Source organism: Marmota marmota, unplaced genomic scaffold (assembly GCF_001458135.2).
Source record: "Marmota marmota marmota unplaced genomic scaffold, marMar, whole genome shotgun sequence".
Taxonomy (NCBI): Eukaryota; Metazoa; Chordata; class Mammalia; order Rodentia; family Sciuridae; genus Marmota; species Marmota marmota.
The window spans coordinates 2,292,910-2,320,580 of NW_026000229.1; the positions used below are offsets into that span (position 1 = coordinate 2,292,910).

Here is a 27,671-nt window from a genome sequence, read left to right on the forward strand (position 1 = left end):
CCACTGAGAACTTGCAAATAAAAGGAGCTGGTGTGAAATGTCATTTGAGTTTTTATTTCTAGCTTCTTCTTTTTATGGCCATTTCATCTTAAATTTTGAATTTCTTTTTTAATTGATTGAGCACAATAATTACCTACCAATTTTATTTTATTAAGTGATCATTTATGCATACTATAAAGCATGTAATTAGATGAAAAGAGACACTTTGCATATTAATATGTTTTAATTTTGATGTTTTATGTTTGTGTCTGCTTTTCATTTTGGGTATTTACTTATTCCTACGGCCCACTAGTTTGCAACTGATTGTATTTGGGCAGGATGTCAGGTGTAGTTTAAGGTTAGAGTCAACTTCTCTACAGATATTATTTGTTAATATGAGTAATTTGTTCACTTTTAAAATCCTATGATAATTTACTTCATTGATGACTAAATTAAGGTGTCAGATTTTACAACTAATTGTAAATATGCTTGAAGGACACTACAAATTCTTGGTACAATTGCAAAATAGAGATCCATTCATACATTAAGAATGGTCCTGACAAAGCTACCTGATCAAAGAAGAAAACCAAAGATTTCCTATGGTTGTCATGATGGTGAAGTTGTGGGATCTATATTTAAATATTTAACAATGACAGGGTTAGAAGAAGATCATAACTTACTTAAATGAACTGTTGTGGCAGCATGAAAAGAAATATTTTAAAGAAGTTTCTTCCCAGTTATGAGTCTCCAACACTCTAGGTTGCACTGTACCTGCAGACTAGTGGGGTGTAAAGTTGCAAGAGTTTTACCAAATAGAGGATTATTCTGTATTTAAATGCCAAGTCCTGGTGTTCTTGGCAAGAAGATATTAAACAAAAGGAAATGTAAACAATTCGCTCAGGGGTATTGAAATTAATTGTAAAGGAATACTAGCTCAGGGAAGTGACCAACAGAGGGAGCCATGGAGTTGAACTGATCATCTGAACAATTAATGTGTTAATGTGATTGTGACCCATAAAGAAATTAGAATGGATCTAAATCCATGGTCTTCAAAAGTTTCAGAACTGTGGTGGTGCTCACCTATAATCCCAGTGACTCAGGAGGCTGAGGCAGAAGGATTGCAAGTTTAAAGCCAGCCTCAGCAACTTAGTGAGGCCCCAAGAAACCTAGCAAGACCCTGTCTCAAAAAAAAAAAAAAAAAAAAAGGATAAAGGCTAAGGATGTGGCTCAGCAGTTAAGTACCCCTGAGTTTAATCCCTAGTACCAAGAAAGTTTCACAACCATAAACATTTGTATAATTTGTATAATAACCCCCAAAAATGTTTTTATGGTTATACTTATAAAAAGCAAAAACCTCCTTTGGATGATTAAAAAAAATCCCACCCATATGTTCATTATTTAATCTTCCAAGCATTGCTAGCCATTATAAATCTACCATCACAGCATCAACATAACAGACCTAACAAGAGGATAGCTGTCAATTGTTGGCTGGATCCAGATTATTCGAACCATGAAATGGATTCATTAGTACTAAAATATGTATTTACTAAAAAAGGAGAAAAAGAAGTAAAAACAAGTGAATAACTTTTGTGTAAATCAGCTTTTTATTACTGTAACAAGTACCTGTGAAAATCAACTTATAAAGAGAAAGATTTATTTTGGTTGATGGTTTAGCCTATAATCAATCGTCCCCATAATTTTGGGCCAATAATTAGGCAACACAACATGGCAAAAGCACATGGTGGAGTAAAACGGCTCTCCTCATGGCTGGGAAGTCTAGAGAAGAACAATCTGGAGTCCTATTACTTTTTCAATGCCATGCCCTCCATGAAGACCTCCCAATGAGGCCTACCTCTTAAAGTTTCATCATCTCTCACAGCACTACTCTGGGGAACAAATCTTTAACACAGAAGCCTTTAAGGAAAATTTTAGATCCAAACTATAGCACTCTTTTTATATTATTCTCTTATTTGTTAGTCATATTCTTATGTTGTCATGTCTCCAAGTATAAAAACAAAAACAAAATTGCCTGTACCTGCAGAAGTTTAACTACTGGTAGCGAGAGTTGGCCTTTGTACCCTGAAGATTAATTCAATTCAGGTGGATTTCATGTTACTCAATGTTTCTTAATAATATTCTTAGCTTCACATCATGTTTTTAAGATCCCCAGAGTGGTCTTAGAAATATTGTTTCTGTTTGGGAAGCTCTGACCTGATAATCCACTTCTTACTAAGGGAATTCCTAGGTTGTCCCTCTCTCTGTTAGAAATTCAAGGTTAATGGCACTCAGGTCCAGACCTGACAGATCTGAAAGGAGGTACTGTGAGCTTATTCTTACCCTAAAGCAGCTTCATGATAAGTGACTAACTTTGCGGTGTTGGTGAGCTTTTTCATAATCTTTTAAAAGTAGATAAAACATTTTATTATGGCCATGTATTTATTCATTTATCTAAATTCCAGTTTTCAGAGGGAAAACTTAAACCACTGGTCATGATGAAGGATGACCAGTGCAGGAAGGGTGGATGAGACTATTTCCTGTATGTAACTGTGCAGCACTGCTGTGGAGTAAAAAAATATTGAGAGAGGAGCGGGATAGCTGGAGCCTGCAAACACAAGAGATCACATTGGGCCTATGGCTGGGGTGTGTTGTTCTCTGTATACTTTTCTGGCCATATCCAGCATCTAGTGAGGTGTTACCAGACTGATAAATATTCATAAAACACAACTGCTTGCAAATGTGGTTGCCATTTTTACCAGGTAGAGGATCACCCATGGTGTTCTGTTGGCATTTTAGAAGATCTGTCAGATCATTGTCTTCATAGACAAATGCTATTCCTTGTTTTCAATTTCATAATTCAAAATAATGATGGCAAGAACACATAGAGTTGTCCCTCAGTATCCTTAGGGGATTGGTTCCAGGATCCCACAGATGCCCACATCCACAGTCACTCATTTCCTTTATATAAAATGGCATGGTACTTGCATACCACCTATGTGTATCCTGTCATGTACTGTAAATCATCTCTATGTTACTTACTTATAACATGGAATACAATGTAAATGCTATGTAAATAATTCTTATACTATATTGTTTGATGAATGACAACAAAACATAATCTCTATATGTTCAGTACAGGCACTGTTTTTTTCCTGAATATTTTTGATCTGTACTTGGTTGAAAGGCCAAACATACTTACATAATCCCTTTCTTCCCAGAAGATTAAAGCATTGGCAACACTGTCTATCTAGCTGATTCTCACACTAATTTTGAAGTTTAAGGATGATGGAAGATATTTTTATTCTGTATTTTTAAGTCTTCATAAATAATTCTTCTAGGAAATTTATTTTCAAGAGGAAAACCATGAAAAACTTCAGTATCTTGAGTCTCCAGGTGCATCACCAACACCAGGTACCTGGAGGTGGTCTGCCTCACATCATCTTCTCCACTGTCGTCACTCCAGCCTTGATATGGACATGACCCTAAACAGACTTTTATTTGACAGGTCCTACTTTTCTGTGTTGATATAACAAGAGTATCAAAAATATTCTTTAGATCACTGTAAATAACTTTAACATAATACAATGCATATGTTTACTTAAAATGTATAAAGCCTGTTCAAGAACTAGTAATTCTATGGACTTCTTGTAAAAACATTGCCACATTGCCACATACTGAAGGTCTTAATAGGAATGTATTGTGTCTCAATTCTGGAGGTTGGAAGTCTAGGATCAAGGTTTTAGCAGCACTTATTCTTTCCAAGGCTTGGTCCGGGCCTTTCTCCTTGGCTTCTAATGGTATTCTTTCTATGTCTTCACATGATCCTCCCTCCTAATCTCTCTGCCTCTGAATTTCTCCTTTTTATAAGGACATTCATTAGTCATATTGAATTAAAGCCCGCCTAACGATTGCATCCTATCTTGGTCATCTGCAAAGACCCTATTTCCAAATAAAGTCACATCTACAGGTACAGGGAGACAAGACTCCAACCCCTTTGGGGGGACAAATTTAATCCACTGCAGTAACCTGGGAAGGGTAGCACACTGAGAGAAGCAACATTTCAATTGCATTTAGAAGGGAGATATTCTCTTTGCTCCAGACTCATTCCTTCTACTTGTATTCTTTAGTGTTGAGCAGGTTTCAGTCCTTCCACCAACCTACATAAATGGTTTGTCTATACAGTGAGAAAACAGGCTTTGGGCCAGTGCTATTTAGGATTTATCAACCTAGGAGCTGCTGAATGGCAACTGAGGCAACTCCTGGGTTTGGGCCCCACCTCAGATCCTCCACATTAGAATATCCTGGGGTAGAGACCAGGGCTCTGTATTTCACACGCCCTCTGGGGGATACTCCTAATGCTAAAGTTTGAAAATCACTAAGCTAGCCCAATGTTAATGTCTGTAACTGTTAGATAATATAAAAATCATATTCCTATGGGATCATAGCTAATGAACAACGATATTCCTGCTAAGGCTTTTGGCTAGCTCAACAGTGTGGTGTGTTGGTTAGGTTACTGATGTTTTTAGACAGTCTTTCTAATTTTTCTGCCTTCCTCTACTATTCCCCAGGGATGACTGTCAGCTGAGATATTCTAAAGGCAGTGCTGCCCATGGAGCAATACAAATACTCACCTTAGTTTCTACTACCATTCTCAGTGATAAGAATCAGGGCCTGTTGGAGAAATGGCTGACTCTAGATCCCAGGTAGGAAATTTGCAAAATGAGTCTGAAACATCTTATGGTGCTGGAAAATAATGTTAAAACATTCACTTTGTACACAAGAGTTATATTAAGGGGACACAGGACCAACTAAAAGACATCCCAATTGTCAAAACTACAAATGTAACCAGCAAAATGTATATAGCAGTATTGATTATAACCTAGGTATAAAATAAATATTAATGTGTCCATAGACATAAATAAATGATTACATACATATGTATGTAAGTGGAAGAAAATAGACAAATCTCTCATGCAGAATTCCCAATAATTTATGTAGACATTATTCCCTTATGGAGATAAGGCATAATCTCCACTTCTTAAGAATGGGCAGCACATAGTGACTTCCTTGCAAAGAGTGCAATACAGAAAGGAGGCGGAATGATTCAGTGGAGACAAGTGACAAACACTACCTCAGCCAGGTGATCCTAGGTCAACATCACCAGTGCTGGAATAAGGTGATATTATGTGTTCTTACCATTATGAGATGTTTATTGGTACTTCTACTGTCTTCCAAACATATAACCTCTGGCTACTTACTAAGGAAACATCAGACAAATCATAATATAGGAATGTTCTACAAAACACTTGATAAGTACTGCTCACAACTTTCAAGGTCATCTCAAAAAAAAATTTGAGAAAATGTCAGAATCAAAAGGAGCCTGAGGGAAAATGTCTACTAAGTTCAATACAATATCCTAATTAAGATCCTAGAACAGAAAAAAAAGACTTTAGGGGAAAAAACGGAGGCACTCTGAATGAAATATAGACTTTAACAATAATGTATCAATATTAATTCATTAATTGTGACAAATAGAGTACACCAATGTACTGTGTTAATAATAGGGGAAACTGGTTGTATGGTGTATAGGAATTCACTGTACTATTTCCACAAGTTTTTTTAAATCTAATATGGTTCTCAAATGAAAAGTTTACTCAAAGAAGGAATCTGTGCCAGGCATGGTGGCACACATTTGTAATCCCAAACATCTTAGGAGGATGATGTAGGAGGATGGCAAGTTCAATACCAGCCTCAGCAATTTAGCAAGGTCTTAAGCAACTCAGCGAGACCCTGTCTCTAAATTTTAAAAAGTTATTTATAAAGACTGGAGCTTGGCTCAGTAGTTAAGCACCCCTGTATTGGTACCAAGCCCTGGTGTAAGAAGAAAGGAAGGAAGGGAGGGAAGGAGGGAAGGAGGAATCTATGATATATAATGGAAAAGTTCTAGTCCAGTCAGTATTGACTGGCTTATGGGTTCGAGCCATAGAGATAAACTGGAAAAAAATGTTATAATAATATTAAGCTCTGTCTGAAGACATCAGATAAGTGCTGAGGCAACCATGACTTGAGGGAACAGAATCCTGAAGAAGGAGATACTGCACAGAGAGGGACCCACCTGAAAACTTCTTCTTTCAAGCTATTTGCTGAGTGTCTGGAAAAGGAGCATGAATTGGACAATTGGGGTGAGGAATCTGGAAATGAAGTTGTTATGATTTGGGTTGTAGCCTCAACGAGATTGAATCATTAGAGGCTTTCAGCTTTATCTCAGGGAGAAAGAGAAAAAGGAAGGTAGAGTCGGTACTCCATACATTTTCTGGATTGTGAAACTGTGAGGAGGGGAGGAGAGGGGAAAGCAAAAACCTCTGGAAGGCAGAATCTACCAGTGTTGGCAAGACAAGGATTATCACTGAGGGTGCACAGGAGTAAGGAGTGTGAGCACACTGAGCTCTGCTAGAACCTGGGAGAGTTATCTCCACAGCAAATGTGAATAGACTAAAAAAACCCTGCAGCTCCACCTTGAGTTTTCCCCACTGCTGACTGTAGAACATGGTTAGCTTCAAGTACATTGGCCCAGAAAGGAAAATGATGAGTATCCCTCTAAAGGATAATAACATTTTTCTTAGAAATTTCCATGCAAAATACAATGACCAAAACCCAAAGGAAAAATAATAGAGGACACCAAGACACCTAGAGGTGATTAAGATACTTGAGTTATCCAATGAGGAGTTTAGAATGGAAGTAACTAAAGTAATTTGAAGAGAACCGAGGAAAAGGGTAAATGATTAACTTCACAGGAAAACAGAATTCATAAAAAGAACCAAATGGAAATTTTAAAAAGAAAATTTCAGAATTTTAATTAAGAATGCAAAGACAAATTAAATTTTAATTAAAGTAGAAAATAAACAAGTTAGATATATAACCAATCAATAGCAAATATCAAATCTAAAGAAAAAAACAGAGAAAAAATAATTTAAAAACTAAGAATGCAATAAATATGTGAGGTAGTATATAAAATTCCCACATAAGTGTAATTGCTAAAGAAAAAGAAATGAAATCCAAATGTAATTCGATTCCCAGAAATGGTGGCCATAGAGAATGAGCTAGAAGGAATAGCTGAGGAAAGAATGGTTTACATTTCATCTAAATGGGTGAAAAACATGAAATCACACACTCAAGAGTGTCTATCACCTCCAGAGAATGAATGAAAAGGAAATCTGCTGAACAAAGGCAGAAAGTTTGTCTTTAAGCATCTAGAGAAAAAAAGACATTACTTTCACAGGACAAAAGTAACATGATATCTGACATTTCATCAGGAATCAGGACAACCAGCAGACAATGGAATTCAAAGTGAAAAGAAACAAATTTATATCAAACAAAATAGCCAATAAAAATAAAGACAAAAGAGTAATGTTCTCATACTAAAGGAAAATAGAGAGATTAATTCTGTGATCTCTATAGCAAGCTGGTTTCCTCTCTTGTCTAAAGTCTTTAAGATATCTGCAAGCTAATCTATTTCTTTGCCACTTTAAGGCTGCCCCAAATGTCCATTTGAATCTGAGTCCAATTGTCTGAAATAATGTGGGGAGGACACACAGCATCTTTGGGTCCCAGGTTTACAGTCATCACAGCAAACTTTGTGAAACAGGGCCAGAAATGTGAAACATGCTTTGCAGTGGATAGGACAATCTGAAGGCATGTGGAGGGCAGGCTCAGGGCAAAGATACGAGCAGCTTGAAGCATTCCTAGCAAAGACTGCCTGATATCTGAGGATGAGATCAAGTTGGAAGCTGGACCCCAAAATTAATTGTATTAGTGACTCTCCTCCTGGATCTTATTTCATCATAAGGCCCCACATATGTTCCCTTTGTCATAGTCAAGAAAAAAAAGAACAGGAGAACACAGCCACATTAATGTTTATAGCAGCACAATTCACAATAGCTAAACTGTGGAATCAACCTAGATGCCCTTCAATAGATGAATGGATAAAAAAAAACAATGTGCCATATATATACACAATGGAATATTACTCAGCAATAAAAGAGAATAAAATCATGGCATTTGCAGGTAAATGGATGGAGTTAGAGAAGATTATGCTGAGTGAAGTTAGCCAATCCCCCAAAACGAAATGCTGAATGTTTTCTCTGATATAAGGATTCATAGTGAAGTAGGGAGGGGGAGCATGGGGTCAATAGACCAACTCTAGATAGGGCAGAGGGGTGGGAGGGGAAGGGAGGGGGCATGGGATTAAAAATGATGGTGGAATGTGATGAACATTCTCATCCAAAGTACATATATGAAGACACAAATTGGTGTGAATACACTTTGTACAACCAGAGATATAAAAAATTGTGCTCTATATGTGTAATAAGAATTTTAACATTCCACTGTCATATATAAATTAAAAAATTAATTAGAAAAATAATAATAAAACAGGAGAAAAAAAACTGTTCTTTCACAGTTACAGCAAAAGTTACACAGCTTGATGTGCACAATATTTTTGAAGTTGATTTGAGCTTTAAGTTTAGTAGCCTCTAAGATGGTTTCCAAACTCAAAAAAAAAAATAAATTCTGTGTATGAACTTTTAGATATTCATCACTCCACCTAAATTTTTGAAAAATATTTTCTCTGACTGCCCACCAAGAAGAGTTAAGTACAGAAGGCAGGAGCTCCAGCACTAGCATCAGACACCCTATGTTTGAGTGCATCTGCACTGCTTACCTACTGTCTGACCTCAGGCATTTCCTCTGACCCATCTGTGTACTGTTTTCCTAAAGAATAAGGAAATTGCCTTCTCATTCATATGGTTGTTGTGAATTTATGTAAGCTAACATATGCCAAGTGTATAATTGCCATCCATAAATAGAAATATTATCTATTATTATTGCCTTAATGTACTTCCTGTGAGGGAGAATTGAGATATTTACATCTTGGCTTTCTTTAGTAAATAGTCCACTAAATCATCTGCTAGCATCTTATTCAACGAGACATGCTTTAACAGGGAACTATAGTGAGATTTATATCTTGAATGCAAATGAAATATATGTTTAAAATAGCTCCTGTAGAAGACAGTCTAAAAGTGGTTTCTTCTTAACTTTTTGTCATATTTGTCTGAATGCAATCTGGGTAATAAATCAGTCTGGGTTTTAGAGTCATCATTCTAAAAATAGTGACAGTATCTTTGTTCACAAGATTAAGTGAAGGATCTTTCAAACCCACTGTGAATCATCCTCCATCTCTAATTCAGAGAGGAAATGTGGAAAAAAATCTCTACTTGGTCTAATGAACTGCTCATATGCTAAAAAAAAATTGAAATTCTGGCATAGAAATCATATCTGAAAATATCTGTTTTTTTTTAGAATCATATTGAATCAATAACTCTGCCATGAGATCAAAATAAATTATAGTATGTAATATAGGGTGACAATAATATTTATACATCATAGCATTTGTGGCTTTCATTTACTTTTTCTCTACAATTTGAGCAAGGTAAGACATATGCCAATATCTTTATTTTTCAATGAGGAACTGAGCCTGAGCAGATTCCACGCATGGTCTACAGCAGGATCTCACTGTGAAGTCAATGGTTTTTCCATGATATCACTGCTAGAAAGAGTGAGTTTTACTTCCTACGACTGACCCTCAGTTTTCAGAACATTTTATTTTCTCTAGTCCAGTGTTGGACTGTGCCTTGAAAGCTTCGTTATTTGATATATTCACTGGCATAGATGATATTTTATATTCCTTTTTTCCCATTATGGAGTTACATTACTGCTTCAAATCATTGGATCAAAAAAGCAGTCTTAAATCTGACATACAGAATATGATCATTTAAAGTCATTGCTGTAGTCTGGATCTTGAATGTACTCCGAAGGTCAGTGTGTTCAATTAATCCCTAAGGAGATGCAATTGGGAGATGATGGAATCTTTAAGTGGTGGAGTCTAGGAAATCTTTGGGTCATTGAGAGCATGCCCCTGAAGGAGACTTTGGGATCCTGACCCCTTCCTCCTCCCTTCTTTTGCTCTCTGGCCATGAGGTGAGTGTTTTTGCTCCACTCCCTATACTCCTGCCATAATGTGCTTCCACATCCTAGGGCCAACTGAATGTGGACTAGAACCTCAAAGCCAAGCCATGAGCCAAAATAAACTTTCTCTTTATAAGTTGATTATCTCAGGTATTATTAATTGTAATGAAAATCTGACCAGCATGATTATCTATAACATTAACTACATTATTGTTGGAATATAGAGCTGTGAGTAGTATATCTCTAGAATATCACCATGATCAAGATGCTCACAGACATTCATCATTTCACATGATCTTTTGATGATGTTCCAAGTCTTTAAGTTAGTGAGGTTCTTATCTCATTATACAGAGAGAAAACTGAGATTTAAAGGTATCTTCATGAAAATCAATGTCAAGAAATCCTGGTATTAACTTCAAGATAGCTATAGAGTGCTTCTCTTGAGAGAAACATACTAGAATGTGCTAGAGAGACTTGTACCTGATGAAAGTACAACAACCTTTCAAGTCCTCTGCTGAGGCAACTGAAGCACTTGCTTCTGCCCACATCCTCACAAGCACTTGACACCTTTACTCTCCAACATGCACACCATTCCCTCCCAACCAACCTGGTTAACTTCGGTTATCACTAAGTTCTTAAACTTGGATGTCATTCCTCCAGGAAGCCATTTTAAGAACTTCTCCTCCTTTACAAAGACTAGGCTAAGTAGACAGTCATTTATGTCCATAATGCCTTTATTTTTCCCCACAATGGCACATGCACATTGCATATTATTACAGACATTCTCAGAGTTCAAGAATGTGAATTCCAGAGCCATCTTCACTAGGCTTTAAGGCCAGGCCCGCACCCAGGATATGCCATCTTGGACGTGTTGTCTTACCTCTCTGAGACTCAGTTTCCTCTTCCACAGAATGGAGAGGAAAATACTAGCTCTTGCTTCCTAGATAAGGACCTAGTCAGGATTAAATGAGCTTGAAAGCAACCAGCAATCTTTACCTAGTAGTAATTTTACATGTTTTCCAATAGATTTTCCCATTGGCATCCCAGGGAATCTCACAAAATAATTAGCTCAAAGAAAGCATTTGAATGTTTGGAAGAGAAAATAATGCTTAATCTGTTTAGCAAATCAGTCTAAAAGATAAGTATATCACTTTGAAAACATTTAGTTAACATCTTAGAAAAATTAATATGGACACATTATGAGTGAGACTATTATTGTGTTTTGGTATTGTAGTAGCTCTAGTTCACCTCTGTTTATAGTTTTATCATTTAAAATTTAATCAAAAGATACTTTCATCTACTTTGTACTTTACAGATGAAAACTAGTTTTGGCATGTAGAAACAAAGGTATGAAATAGAGTTTGTGAAAGTAGTAAAAGAGATTCATTTCAATTCTTTAAAAAATATATACATTCTCCACATCAATGCATAGTTTATTCTTGTTTTCTATGGAAACACTGAATCCTTTCTACTGGATTCAGATTTAGGAAGTCCCTTCTAATTCTGTGCTATTTGGAGGCTGGATGCCCTACATGGGGAGTTCATTCTTTAGGAGACCACTGGAGTGTCCAGGAATTTAAATAGGTAATGTCCATCCAATTCACCTGGAAGATTTTCATCTGGCTTCCATTTTTTAATCTTAATAAGTATAGAATCTGGGTAAATGTAGGCCTGTTTCTCAAGATAACTGAACTTCCAGTTTTTAGTGTCCATTGTCCCTCATGATAATGAGGATAACATGATATGCCATCAGTCTGGTAACCTGGGCAGTATTACTCTTTGTCCAATGACACTTTCATATTGTTTTAACTTTTACTAGTTGTCACTGGTCAGACACTTGAGTGCAAGAAATTTTGTGTACCCCAAATAGTTCCTTGAATAATAACCCTTGCTTGCCTTTCTTTCTTTCTTCTTTCCCTTTCCTTCTCTTCTCTTCCCTTCCCTTCTCTTCTCTTCTTTTCTCTCTCTCTCTTTCTTTCCTTTTACCAGAGATTGAACCCAGAGCACTTAACCACTGAGCCACATCCCAGACCTTTATTTTTCTATTTTCTATTTTGAGACAAGGTCTCACTAAGTTGCTTAGGGCCTTGCTAGATTGCTGAGGCTGGCTTTGGACTTGTGATTCTCTGCCTCAGTCTCCCAAGCTGCTGGGATTGCAGGAGTGGACCACCTTGCTTGGCTAACTCTGATCTTCAGATGTTCTGGTTCTCACTTCCCTCTCCACAACTCATGGAGAACTGCTGAGGAACTCGTGGGGGTTCTTCTCTCACAACCTTGCCATCTTTTCGTATTGCCCTTGGCTCATCCCTGCATCTGTCTTCATGACCACCAAAGAAATCTATCATCAGAGTCAAGCTCCTTCAGATTTAGAAGTTCACCTTCCTTTGATTGGAGGGGACTTACTCAGTTCAGCAGAACACTGTTGTTACACAAGGGTAGTGATAGTCTACCAGCCTGGCCCTGGGCCATGGCCTTCTCTGCTTGTTCTACTGCTGAAATACTCCTGCTGGGCTACATGGGTAACAAGTGAGTGACGCAGTATCAGCCCCTTGCTGTAGCCCATGCCATATTTGCTCACTCAACCTGCTTACTCATCTTAGGGAAGTGTTATGGTTTAGATATTAGATTTCTCCCAAAAGGTCATGCAAGAAAGCTGAGAGGTGAAATGATTGGGTTATGAGAGCAATGTGTTAATTCCCTGATAGATATTAACTGGGTGGTAATTGTAGGCAAGTAGGGTGTGGCTGGAAGAGGTGGGTCATTGGGGGGGCATGCCTTTGGGGTAATATATGTTGTCCCTGAAGAGTGGAGCCCTATCTGCCACCTGGTATGACGTCTTGAGCCACTTCCCTCCATTCTCTCCACCGTACTCTTCCACCATGATGTTGTGCCTCCCTTTGAGCCCCAAGGAATGGAGCCAGCTATCTGGGGGGGGGGACTTTCACCCCAGAAACCTTGAGCACTGAAAGAAACTTATTTTTTTGCTAAATGTTCATGTCAGGTCTTTTGGGCACAGCAGTGAAAAAAACTGATAAAACAGGAAGGAAATAATAAAATAAGAGACCCCATGGTCTGTCTTTACCAGCACTAAACCATCTCTCAGCTTGATACATGGTAGTCCTGTTTCAGTCTTGGATGGGGTTTTCCTTTGAGTTGCAACCTGCAGTTTTGCTTGTGTCTTTCTGTCTCTTTTGCTGTTACTTGAACATCACCTCATGTGTCACAGCACAGAACCAAGACCACCATCCAGATTCTACAATGACTGCTATTTGTTTTATCACATTCTTTAATACATCTATCCATTAATATTTACATCTCAAAAATCTACAGCTATCAGTATGACTAGTGTATACTTGTATTCAGCTAGTATTTAATGGTAGATTTTAAGTGTACAAGTGTAATAAAATGGAAAAATAGAAAAATACATCTTTGTAATGCTTAAATGTATATTACTCAAAGAAGTAATTACCAGTAAAAACAAGTGAAATCGTAACAAAACAGACAAACCAAAAGAAGCCACACAGTCTGAGGGAAAGCTCCATTGAAGTAAGAATTACAGGGAGATTTAGGAGTTATTCTGTTACTCCCTGTGTTCTTATTTAAAATGTGTGGGCAGCATTGGCTGTTTGTGTACCTCTAAATTTTCTTCTTATTACTCCTACATGCCAAAGCCCTGTTATTTTCTGCTTTAAGAATTTTTTTAGTAATATCTTATATGAGTTGTGTGATTTTGTTTTTCAAAACTTTGCCATCAAACTGTGTCTGGGTAATTTATTGCTCCTTTATAACAAGAGTCTTTTGTTTTATCAATAAGAAAAGCTCTAGAGGTTTGGTCTCTGCACAGAATTGCACAGTGTCATGATTAGCCCATTTGTCAGGACTAATTATGCTGAATTTATAATAAAATTTCTTTTATAAAAAGAAGCTAGCAAGCCCACAATTTTAATGAGGACTTGGAGATGCAGAGTTGGCTAAGAATTCAACATAGCTCCCTAAGTAGGTCTGAAGTGGAAGGAGAGGACATATTCCAACAGCTTTATCTTTCTTATATAATAAAGTCATAGATAAAAGGAGTTTTTTTTTTTAAAAAAAAAAAGAAAAGACATACTTTGGTCTTAAGTGTCAATTGGAAAGGATCTGAAGATGGTGTAAAGTTAATGCTAATGGCTCCTAGAGCATTGTAAGATGATTAGCCCATAGTCCAGTTGGGTAAATCTCTTCATCAACCCATGAGCTTGCAGGGTGCATGGTAGGTCCAGCACAGAACAATCAGTTGAACTTGGATGTTCCATCTCAACTGCTTCCTAACACACAACTGATTTTTTTTGCATGTTCCATTTTTATTAAACTATAGCCCAGAATGTTTTCTAGGGAATGAATCTTCAAAACAACACTTGAATACAATGGAATGATATTGTTTATTTTAGAAATAAATTTATTTTCCTGCTGCAGAACAACTCTTTGTTCAAGACATATATTTATATTGTTCTTTATATTGATGAAAGGACAACTGACAAAAATACATCTGTGCATTCACTCTGGGTCTGTAAATACTGTCTCTGGCACCACACCTGTTATTTGAAGTGTCTGTTAGCCATGAGATTCCATGTCTTCAATTCATAAACTGTTCAACAGCCCCCAAGAAAAAAGTAAATTCTATTGAATAAGACTGAAAAGGAGTAGTCATTTTAAACCAAGAAATATGCTCATAATAGAATGGTAGGCAAAAATAGTTGTATAAAATCTTCTATACCTTTATGTGTCTGTGTTGGCATGTGGTTATGCACTGAAATCCAATATAACAATTCATAACGGTAGTTTGCCTTTTATCTCCAGATAATGTTTTACTTTTCTTCTAAAATATCAGTGCCCATTCCATTTTAAAATTTCAGTGTTCTTTTAAGCTTATAAGTCACAGAAAATATATAGAATTAAGTCTCTACCCTCAATCTTTGTTAATATTTCAGTATAAATGTTTCCAAAGTTTAGCTTTAACATAAAACATTTTTTAATATAATAGAGTTGATCTCATATTTTTAAAAACTCAAAAGTGGAGAAAAGTACAAAGATGAGAATTTAGAACAACTGAAATTTGATCTCCTAGTAAAAACCACACTTGATATTAGGTTGATGTCTTCCAAAACAGTGTTTGATTAATTCACACAGATTAATAGATCAATATACAGACATAAAAGTAGAGAAATATTTTATAATAATTTTGTTATTGTTAACTGTTCTCAAAATTAAATAACATGTTTTATTTCTCTTGAGTCTATTAAGAAAAAAAGGGGGGAAAACAAAGTAAATGTTTTTTATTAACAAATATGTTGTTTTCTAAATGATCCTCTGAAGTTAAGAACATTTTTAAAAAGATTCAGCAGCACAGTAATTATTAGCTACTTATTTCAATTTTAGACAGAATCGATAGTTTCAACACTAGGAAGAAAGATAATGTCAATACCCTCCAGCCAGAGATGGTCAGGAACACTTCCAATAGTTGAATAAGTTCAGATTTTCACTTCTTAATTATTATCTTTACAGAAAGAGAACAGGGGTTACAGAAAACTATGGGGCATATTAGTAAGAGGTAAATAAAAGAATTATTGTAAGATACAAGTGTTATAAGATAAAAGGGAAAAGTTTTGGGGATTTGGCTTGACTCTGGTTTGAATGCTATGAGGAAACAGTGATAATTCTATTTTATGAAATAATGAATATTTAATTTGGGCAAATGCTTTTTGTGCATCAATTGTCATGACCATGTGATTTTTCTTCTTAACTTCAAAACATGGTGGATTACACTTACTGATTTTCAAATATTGAACCAACCTCGAATTCCTGGAATACACTCCATTTGATCATTGTGTATAATTATTTCTAGATATTATTGGATTTTATTTGTGATTTTTTTTGGGGGGGTGCTAGGGATTGAACTCAGGGACACTTGACCATTGAGCCATATCCCCAGCCTTATTTTGCATTTTATATAGAGACAGGGTCTCACTGAGTTGCTTCATGCCTCACTTTTTGCTAAGGCTAGATTTGAACTCACAGTCCTCCTGCCTCAACCTCCTAAACCACTGGGATTACAGGCATGGGCAACCATGCCCAGCTATTTTTGCAATATTTTAAGAGTTTTGCATTTAATGTTCATGAAGTCTAACAATCTCCATCTCTAGTTTTCTTTCTTTCTCTTTCCTTCCTTTCCTTCTTTCTTTCTTTCTCTTTCTCTGGCTTTGACATCAAGGTAATTCTTCTGGCTTCATCAAATGTAGGCGGCAGTCTTCCTTCCTCTCATATTTCCTGGCAGAGATTATATAGAATTTTTTAAATTCTTCTTTGAATACTTGGTGGAATTCTCTACGAAATAACTGGTACTGAAGATTTCTTAATGGATAATTTTTAAATCATGAATTTAATTTACTTAATGGTTATAGAACTATTCAAATGATTTATCTCATATTGGGTAAACTGTGGTGATTGCAGTTTCCTACAAATTGGTTTATTTCATCTAAATGGTGACTTTTATGTTTGAAGAATTGTTGATATTATTCCCTAACTATCCCTCTGAAATCTGCAAAGTTTATTGTTTCCTGTTTTATTTTTGATATTTATAATTTGCTGTTGCCTCTGTTTTTGTCAATCTTCCTAGTAGTTTATTAATCTTATTGATTTTTTCCCAAAGAATTCTGCTGACAATTTCATTGACTTCTGTTATTTATTTCTTTTATTCTAATTAATTTAAGCTTATTTCACCCTTCTTTTTCTGATGTTTTGAAATAAGAGCTTAGATTGTTGATTTCAGACATTTTTTATTTTCTAATGAGTATATATGGCTATAAATTTCTCAGGGATTTTGAGGTCTTTTAATTTAGTTTGTTCTAATTTTTATTTCACTTGTGACTTCCAGCTGTGTTACTTATAAGTATTTGGAGGTTTTCCAGTCATTTTTATGTATAGATTTCTACCTTGATCCTGTTTGTGATCAGAGAACATTTTGGTTTCAATTCTTTTCAATTTGTTGAGATTAGTGTGACCCTAGTTGTGCTCTACCTTGATTTGCATTCCTTGGGCACTAGGAGGAATGTGCAGAGCCCAAATCCACAGCTGTTGAATAGACTTTCTATGGTGCTAAAGAGATCTGATTGGTGGTACTCTTTAGTTAGTCTATACCTTGCTGATTTTTTTTTTCTTTGTCTAGTAATTCTATCAATTGTTGGGAAAGGAGGGTTGAAGTCTCCAACTATAATAGTGGATTTATTTACTTCTCTTTTAAGTTCTGTTATATTTCCTTCATAATATTTGTTGCAGTATTTTTTGGTGCTATATAGATTGCTATTTGGATGGATTAAGCCTTTTATTATATGATATAATACCATTTTGGTTCATCTGTAAGTTTCTAATATAATGGCTTTATTGAGATATAACTGCCAAGTCCTACAATCCACCTATTTGAAGAGAATTGGATTTATTACTATACTCACAGTTGACTAACTGTGCCTGGTAGTTTTCTTTAGTCTGAAATCTCCTTTATATAATATTAATGTGGGGTTGTTGCTTCTCTCTTTAGATTAAGTCTATCATGGTGTATTGTTTTCAATCCTTTACTCCTATACCATTTTATTACCTACTATTATATTTTAAGTGAATTTCAGATAGGCCACATGCATCTGAGGGGTTTTTTGTAATTTATTCTACAAATATGACTCTTTTAATTAATATAAGAAGAATACATATTTAAAGTAATTAATAATAAATCAAAGTTTAACCTCCTTCATTTTACTTTGTTGCCTGCTTTCATTTGTTTTATTTTTTCCTGCATTTCTCCAAACTAATTGAACATGTACTTTAAAATGCCATTCTAATTTTCTGATTTTCTATGGTGGCTTAAATAGACTAGCTTTATTGATATGTAATGCACATAGCACTTATTTAAAGCATACAATTAAGCTGGGTCTGGCAGCCCACACCTATAATTCCAGCAGCTTGGGAGGCTGATGCAAGAGTATTCCAAGTTCAAAGCCAGCCTTAGCAACGTAGAGAGGCCCTAAGCAACTTAGTAAGATCTTGTCTCAAAAAAAAAAAAATGTAAAAAACAAGGGGGCTGGGGATGTGGCTCAATGGTTAAGCACCCATGGACACTTTCATTATCTCAAGAAAAGAAAACCACGTGCCCTTTAGCATTCACTTGTCAATTTTCCCAAAGACCCCCAGCCCTGGACAAAGTAATTTTCTGTATCTGTATATTTGCCTCTTCTGGACTTTTTCATATGAATGGAATCATATGATATGTGGTCTTTTGTGAGTGGCTTCTTTCACTTAATATTTCAAGTTTCATTAATGCCATAGCATGTAAAAGAACTTCTTTTTAGGGTTGGATCATGTTCCATGTGTGGATATACATTTTGTTCTATGTGTGTATGTATGTGTGTGTGTTTGTCCCTCTACTGATATTCTCCATTGATGAAACACTGTCATATTTCCCTAAACATTATTTCCTTTACTGAATTGAATGTATTTGTTGATGGCTGCTTTGCAGCCTTCATTAAGTGTGACATTTTGACCCTCTTATATATAGTTTCTGGTGCCTGTTTTTTTCTTTGGTTTTGGTTTGGCTTCTTAGTTTGTTTCATGTGCATTGCCTACATGTTTCTACTTCTTAGCATATCACATAATTTTTGTTGAAAACTCAACACTTTGGGTTATATATTTGAATACCTCTGAATCCTGATGCCACTCTGCATCCTAAGAGATTTGTTGTAATTGTTGCTTGCTGAGGTGTTGATCTATTGGTTAGTCTTGTCTATTTTAGTGAAGTCTCTTTCCCCTGCATTTTGAAGTCTCTGAATGTTTCCTCAAAAGGGAAACCTTAGATATATATACAACTTCATTGCTTTATTTATTGTTTTAACTTTGTCCTGGGTTATAAATTGTTTCATGGTCTCACCTGAGTAAATGCAAGTCCTTTAATAGAGGTGTTCTTTAAGGGAACTTTCAGAGATTTGTCCTGACCCTGGGAGGGCTCTCCTGAGCTGTCTTTCCTTGGTTGTCTCTGATAAACCAGCAGGCTTACACTTTGGTTTTTGCCATTTTATGCTCCCAGTCCCTTCTTATTAGCTTATTGTGAAGTCCCCATTGTTTTTGAGAGGACTCTTATTCCTCGGATTCTATGGATCCTGAATACATCGTCTTCTTTTGGTGAGAGTTTCAGAGGTCTCTATGGTGTTTTTCTCTTTCTGAGCATAATCTGTGAGATCCTACGGTAGAGCTGGGGCTGGGGACCATGGCCCTTGTCTCACAGAAGGGCATCCTTGAGTATTGAGTGGAGATGGAAGACACTGATCCTCTAGGCTTGGCTCTGTGGGTGTGGGACCTCTTACTTGAGAGCTAGAGAAAGGGTTCTTGGGCCTCATATTCTCAGGTTGCAGTACCTACCGTACAGCTTCCACCCTAGCAATGAGAAGAAAGCCAGAAACTTCTCAGCTATTCTCACAGAGAATTAACCTTTGCAATACAAAGGTGGGGTCAATGAGAAAGGCTAGTGGCCTCCCGCTCCTGGGGTTATAATATAACCCTTGACTGGGAATTCACAGAAGTCCCATCTTCTTTGCCTTATCCTTCAAGAGTGGCTGTTCTGTCATGATGAATTGGAGAAGGGGAATGTGAAGGAGCAGCCACAGGCGATCATGGCTTTTATTTAATTTTAGTGGATTTTCTTGAATAAATGTCTTCATTCTATGTATACTTCAAGGACGTTTCTACTAGTTTTGGCTGCTTTGCTGGGGTGTAAACATGGAGTTTCTTACTCTATTATTCCAGAAGTGGATCTCCACTATAATGATTTTTAATATATTTCTTTATATAATTTTTAGTGCTATTCTTTGAATTATATATATACCTAATGCTTCATACTGCACCAATACGGATATCTTATCAGATCAAATGTGGTGTAGAAACCATACCTTCTTTTGTGTATCTTTACTTTCCTTCATTTGTAATTGCCTTAAGTTTTTCTTCAACAAACTCTATTTATTATCAATCTATGTTATCTACTTACATTGTGGTAAAAATGCACAGCACTAAAGTTTTTTTCATCTTAACCATTCCAGTTCAATAGAGTTAAGTCCCACAATTTGAATATACTTACAAATTACAAATAGAAAAACAGAATATCTCAACAAAGAAATAGAAGATAAGAGAAAAATCATGAGGAAATTTTAAGACTGAAATGTGCAATAAACAAAATAAAAAACTCAACAAATGACATCAACAATAGGTGGAAGGGTCTCTGGAAAAAATCAGGGTAAATACAACAACCTTTTCTTCTCGTCTTGAGTTTGCTAAATCACATTTGATCATGGGAGCAAATATTCTAAAACCTTTATTTTTTATTATTTTTACTTTTTTGTGGAATCTTATTAAATTATACAGGCTGGCTTTGAACTCAAGCAGTCCTCCTGCCGTATCCTCCCAGGTATGTGCACCACTGTGCCCTCCCTGCTAAATGTGATGAAACTTTGATGTTCTAAAGTGAAATGTATCCCCCCAAAATTCAAAGCACTGAATTTTCTACTTTTTTAGTACTAGGAATGAACCTAGGGGTGCTAGGAGCCACATCTCCAGCCCTTTTTATTTTTTATTTTGAGACAAGGTCTTGCTAAGTTACTTAGGGCCTCGCCGAATTGCTGAGACTGGCTTTGAACTTGCTATCCTCCTGCCTTAGCCCCCCAAGCTGCTGGGATTACGGGCATGTGCCATCATGCCCTGCTTAAAAAGAGTATTTTAAAAGAGATATCTGCATAGTTGTGTTCTTAGAAGCATGATCCACAATTGCCAAAAGGTGAAAGCAACCCAAATGTTCAGACAGATGAAGAAAAGATGGTGTATAAATGTAATGAGATTATCAATCAGCCTTAAAAAAGAAAGAAGTCCAGTCACATGTTTCAATGAGGTGAAGCTCAAGAGCAGAATGCTAAGTGAAATAAGCCCATCAGAAAAAGATACATACTGTGTGACTTCACTCACATGAAGTATTCAAGGATTCACATCATAGAAAAGGAAACTGATAAAATGGTTACCAAGGACTGCATGGGGTGGGGGCAGTGGAAATTAATGTTTTGTAGATACAGAATTTCAGTGTTATAAGATGAGGAAGTCCACACCAAAGTTTCACATAGTGGTACTTTTGCCATTAGCACCTCTTAATTGTCTTTCCTCATTCAAGTTGAGTCTCTCAAATGACTCGAAAGCTGGACATTTGGGGTCTTTCTAAAATCTAGTTTTATTCTACTGCATATAAGTTATAGAGCATATGGGTTTTATACATGCATATAACATAATTTGATCAATTTCACTCCTCATTACTTCCTCTTACCTTCCCCTCTCCACCCAATAACTCCCTTTATACTAATCATCTGCCTTCTTTATCCATGATATGCTCTTTCTTTCCCCTTCCTCTAATATCTACATATGATAGAAAATATAAAATCTTTCTGACTTATTTCACTTAAAACAGCATATTATCCAGCTGTACTGTCCCTTAGTATTTATTTGGAATAGTGGAAGCCAGCATAGTATAATGAGTCATGCATACCCATGTTTATTTTGTCACCATTAACAGTAGCCAAGTTATGGAATCAACCTAGGTACCTGTAAACAAATGAATGGATAAAGACAATGACACACATACACACACACAATTATTCGGCCATAAAAATGAACAAAATTATGTCATTTGCAAGAAAATATGGATCTAAAACTTGTTTTATTCAGCCTCTCCTGACACTGTTAATGGAAGAAGAGGGACATTTCCACTTCATTGACAGGTGGGGTGGAAGTTCAGGTTATTTGACCTCTATTGACACTCCCTGGATGAGGTGCTTCTTGATATTCCTGAACAGAGGTAAGAATAAGTTTCCCAGCAGACCTCTGCTGATATCATTCTGGCTGTCACTGCCTCCTATATGTCTTCCACTGACCCTGAGCAAGGAGTCATAGCAGCTAGCAGGGATAGAAGTCTTGGTTCCTCTGTTGTCCTTCTCTCATGCTACCCCAGAGGAGGAGTTGGGAAATCATATTACTGCATAGCAATGGTGAAAGTCAAGCTTTCTTATCTAGTCTTTGTTCATATGAATGAGGCTAAAGCTGAAGATTTTTCTGTGGTGTTTGACGAAAGTAGGACACTTACTATCTAAAAGTATTTTGTTCAACTGTTCCATCCATTTCTATTAAATTGGCCATAGAGATTAGATGTTTTCCGAGGTTTATTTTTTTTTTTTAATTTAAGGGGAAAATTATTTAAGATGTGAAAGATAATTCCAAAAAAAAAAATCAGCTTTTCCAGAAAACTGTAGCAACTCAAGGCACTGCATCTACCATGTTGAAACATATATGAGAGGCAAATACAAAAGCTGTGATGTAAGCTACCATTCTTCAACCATCTGAGCAAAAATTAATTGCTGAAAGAACATGGATGATTTGCAAAGTATGGGTTTGCTACTTTACACATCATTAAAAACAAAAAGGAGGGTGAGAAAGAATGAGTGTGATTGCTTATACACACTGAATCAAAACTTGGGCACTAGGAGTCAAAGCATTTATCACATAGCATTAATGGGATTTTTTTTCTTTTGAACTTCACCTTGTTGGTATTTCCAGGCTCTTTCTGCTTCTAGTCTGAGTTATGTGAGGCAAAAAGAGAATCCATGGAGTTAACCATTCTGGTCCCTAGCCAGTACATTTCATCTCTCTACCTTTCAGACTTACTATGTTTATGTTGTATTTACATCTCAGTTGTTAAATTACTTCTAGCATAGTAAGTAGGATAAAGTACGTATTCTTCATTTTCTCAGAAATGGATGCCAAAGAACAGGAAATTGCATCATTATAACAAATCTCATCTGGAGGGAGGGAACTTTGTCTGAAGCTAAAGCTGTCTTCAGTAGAGACTGCAGCTATTCCTAACAGGTCATTCTTGTGTAGACAGTGTTTGTGCTTTGAGTTTAGATAAAGCTGTTCTGTTTTTGTCTTGGTATATCATGGTCACAGAATAGCTTTGTCTTATGCTCATGTTCTATGGAATGTTCATGTTGAAAAGGAAACCACTGAGTCTAACTGTGCATGTCAGGTGGACTCCCTGCAGCCCCAGCAACCCCTGCCAGTTGTACCAGGTCAGCTCCCAGAGGCCACAGACTTACTTCCTCCTACTCAGAGACACTATCACTCTTTCTTTCTTTTCTTTGCTTTGTTCACTTCTATAAAGGTCAAAATATCTTTTTAAATTTATTTTTAAAAATTATTTTATTTTGTAGTGATTTATTTAAGTGAATTCAACAATTCTCTGCTCTCTAATGTACTGCTCGCCTCCTCTCTGTTTTTCACTTGAATCAAAAGTCAGTTGGGTTAATTTTATTCTTAAGTAATTTATTTTATGGAAGATCCATGGATACTATATAGCATGACTTCCTTTATGTTGGAACATGGCTTCATAGGCCTTTATTATTTAATGACATTTTGACTGGGTTATATTTTTCTTTCCTTCAGAACTTTGCAAACATTGTTCTGTTGCCTCCACTATGTCCTCTGGCCTCCACTATTGTTTTCAAGAACTGGAAGGCCAATCTCATGTTTTCTTATTAAAACCATTTTGACTTCTTACACTTCTTATACCTAAATGTTTTATTTGTAATTGAAACAAGCTCATATTAAAAAAAAAAAAGTTGGGGCTGGGGTTGTGACTCAGCGGTAGGGTGCTCTCCTAGCATGTGTGAGACCCTGGGTTCTATCCACAGCACCACATAAAAAATAAATAAATAAAATAAAGATATTAAAAATAGTTTTTAAAAAGTTTAAATGAGAAAATTTTTTGAGCTCAGGAAAAAAAGTACGCAGCATTTTATTTGGTGGATTGGATGTTCTTATTTCCTTATGTAAGGTAAATTTTCTCCTATCTTTTCTCTGAACATATTATTTATTTCATATCAATGCTTCCTGCCTCTAAAATACCAGTCAAATTTATGTTGATTGGATCACTTTTTGGGATGTCAGATCTATATCTTACCTCTGGTTGCTTAAAGTCCATTTTCTTCTGCATTTACTGCACTCTCTGTAATCCCCTTAGTCAGTTATTTAAATTTTACCAATATCTATTTTGCTCCTTGATTATGTATAGTAATCATAATCAATTCTGTAACAACTCTAAATTTATTTTCTTGGGTATGATATCTTGTTCTTCTCATTCTGTTTAATCATCCCATTCTTATTACTTTTATAAATTAATTTTTCTTACATGTGCTATTGAGTGAGTACAATCAATGTATGGCTCTCTGTCTCTCTCTCTCTTTTGTTTAGTTGTGTGTTCTTCTAGGTTTATGTCTTCATTTGTCATTTATGTGATGTTTCTTTTCTCCCTTCCCTCCTTCACTTTTCCCTTCCCTCTTCCTTCTCTGCTAGAGCATAGAGTACATTTCTTATGTTTTCCCTCAGACTATAGAACTGGTGCTTGTGCCTTTGAAGCTACACCCGGCCTTTCCATAGCTGCAGTGCGGCTTCTGAAGAGAAAGCAGGGCACTCTCCTACTTCTAAATTTCCTGTTTCTTTCTGATTTTAAAACTTTGTTCTTGATGGTATTGTTTCTTATTTTTTTTATTTTGCTTTCCATTTTCTTCTGTACTTATTTGGTTATTATATATGACCTCCAACTCCAGTTCCATTTTCCCAGTTCAGTGTTGGCTAATCTTTAGCTCCAGATATCTGGTAACTGATTCATACATCCTGTCAGAAAGATGGTAGCTGCAGTGTTCATGGTAATCATTGTCAGTTTCCACTACTTAATCCACATGGCTTTTCCTCTGACTTCTATAATGTGCATCACCTTTTTATGATACGGTTGGAATTAGTCCAGCCTTTGACAATAATTTACAAAAAAGATTTATATCCATTAGTACTTTCAAATGAAGCTCATCAGTTACCATGGTACTGAGCACAGTGCTTTCAGCATTCCAAGATAACTAGCCTCAGGTGCCTGGGAAGAGACTTTTTTAATATTCATAATTACACATTAAAACAATGCTTAGCACTTTCAAGATTTAATTTGATACAAAGGTATAAGATTGATTCTAAGACATTGAAAATGCAGATTTGTTGAAGAGGTCACTTGTTTCCATTCTAAGTGCTAATTGATCTCAGAGAGAAAATTTCCCCAAAGGAGTCTCAAGAAACAGGCTATAATGTACAAGCGAGATTGGCTTCCCAGTACCCACTTTTCCATTCAGATCCTCCATTATTGAAACAATAGCTCTAAATCCAGAGACCCTAACTATGAACAATGCATTTATTGGTGAGAAACAACTCAATTAAAAAAAAAAACTACAACTCCCATCTGAGGTGTAGGCTTGCTTGCATTTGTTTTCAAAAGCTAACTCGCTTTTGATAAAAGCTATTGTTTTAATGGAAATGTTTATTTCCAAGTAAGACGCAGCATGGTTCTAAGAATATTTGACAAGAAGTGAGCATTAGATCAATTAAGCCTGTAACTCTTATTGGAGAAACTAGATACAAATCACAACTTTCACCGTTTCTTATTCTGCAAAACACCGAAAGTGACACACAGTGCCAACCACACCAGTATATCTTGAAAAACAAACTAACATGTGATGACTGCTTCCTGTAATTACATCCTGTCCTGACAACTTTCTGTTTATTAATTCCATCCTCTCACACAATCATGAGAGACAGAAATACCATTATTTTTCCTATTGCACAGATGAGGAAAGTGGGGCACAAGGAAATGGGCCCAGGCATCATGGTCCCTTTGGCTGTGACCTTATATACCATGCTGTACTGCTTCTTTGTGAAATAAGAGTTTCAATGATGGACAAATTGAATACAGAGGCAATTCTATAATAATTCTGTAATATCTCTGAAACAATGACTATAATTTAGAAAACAGGGATCTTCCCATCAGACAGATCTGGTCAGTTATAATGGTGCTTCAAAGGATGCTTTTTCACATTCACACAATAATTGGCCTCGTATGCTTTAGGATATACTTTTTCATATTCATAATTGCACCTTAAAACAATTCTTAGAACTTTTAGGATTTATGTAAATCAAGGGTATAAGATCAATTTTAGGTTACTGGAAATCCAGCTTTGAGTCCCAGAGGCATCATAAAGTTGGAAGGTGCTAAGAATAGGCCAAACGAGTGAGAAGTGAAGGCAGGGCTTGAGGCCACAGCAGTTTCTACCTAAGAAATCTGCCCAGGTACACTTTAAAGCAGCAATCCAGATTTCCATTCTTTTGTTGGATGGCAGTAAATGATCATCTGGTTTAAGTAATGTCTCTTGTTAGGCACTGGGAATGAAATAGCTCATGAAGGGAACACAGGCAGAGCTCTCTTGAAGTTCACAGTCTCATAGGGAAAATGGACAGGGAGACAAAGTAGTGCAAAATCACAACTGTAGTGAGTGGAAGAGAGCCCCTGGGCCCTATTCATGGTAAGCAGATATGAACAAGGGAGGCTGACCTCACCCCATTAGGAATGAGACCTTAGAACTGAGACCTGAAGGTCAAGGAGGAACTTGCCAGGTGGAGGCTGCACTGGAACTGGTGGAGAAGGTAGCTCTGGCAGCCAGGCCATTACAGAGCAAAGTTCCTCTGGCAGGGGGGAGCACAGTGTGTCTGCACGATAAAAGGTGGGGGATCAGGGTCTAGAAGGCACAAAGGGAAGACACAGAAAGCCAGGAGAACATGGAAAAGTAAGCCTATTTCTCTCTGTAAGGTAAAGTATACCTTACATACCAACTGATTTGAGCTGGTCAAACAGCAACCAAGAAAAGAAGAGCAAGAGGGAGTTGAAAGTAGAGAATTGGTGAGAGAATGGGCTGAAGGGCAGAGAAGACAAACAAGGAATAGCCAGCCATACAACCTGGAGACCAGCAAGGATAGAAGTCCAGTCTATGGGGAAATAAAAAGCGGGGGAACATCAAGGAAGCTAGACCAGCAGAGTCCAAGGCAGGCAGGAAGGGGGAAAGCAGCCTATTGTCTCCTGTTCTCCCCACTCTGGCAAATACCTTTCTCACTGGCTACTCCATTTAGCCTCCCACCTAGGAGCTGGGGAGCTGTCCCTGTGAGGTGCAGAGTAGTACCGCAGAAAGGCCAAGACTAGCACAGACATAACATAAACATGTGCTTACAGTGCAGCTCCTTAAGTCCCCCTCAATTCACCTTTTTTTTTTTTTTGAGAGGTATGTATCTTTTCTGTTAAATCCTACCTGACAATTTGAAATCCTAAAAATATGCCTAGCTTACTCCATAATCATTCATTTTTGTTTAGGATACATTCCTTTGTTATATTAAATCATGTGGAGTGCAGAGTTCAGCATCAGTTTTTTATCTGCATTTATAAGAATCACCAGGTTTATAATATTTTGGTTATCTATAGACATCATCCATATTTGCTATTAAAAAATTAACCCAGGAATTTTATAGTAAGGGGAAATAAAATCGTAGAAACATTAGTTTTAGCCTGGTAGTTTTTCTGAGCAAATTAAGAACAAATATATGTTCCTAAATGTTGAGGGCGGGTGGTAGAAGCAGATTAGCATGTTTGTCCCCAAGGAATGCAGGCATCAACCACAATGATGTACTGGGAAGCGGGGGGGGGGGGGGGG

The 27,671-nt window shown here is 36.6% G+C and overlaps 1 protein-coding gene across 1 annotated transcript in view; it reads left to right on the plus strand.

Moving 5' to 3' along the window:
- Gabrg3 (gamma-aminobutyric acid type A receptor subunit gamma3) overlaps positions 1-27,671 on the plus strand; it is a 598,523-nt gene that overhangs the window by 513,488 nt on the left and 57,364 nt on the right. The window lies entirely within an intron of this gene.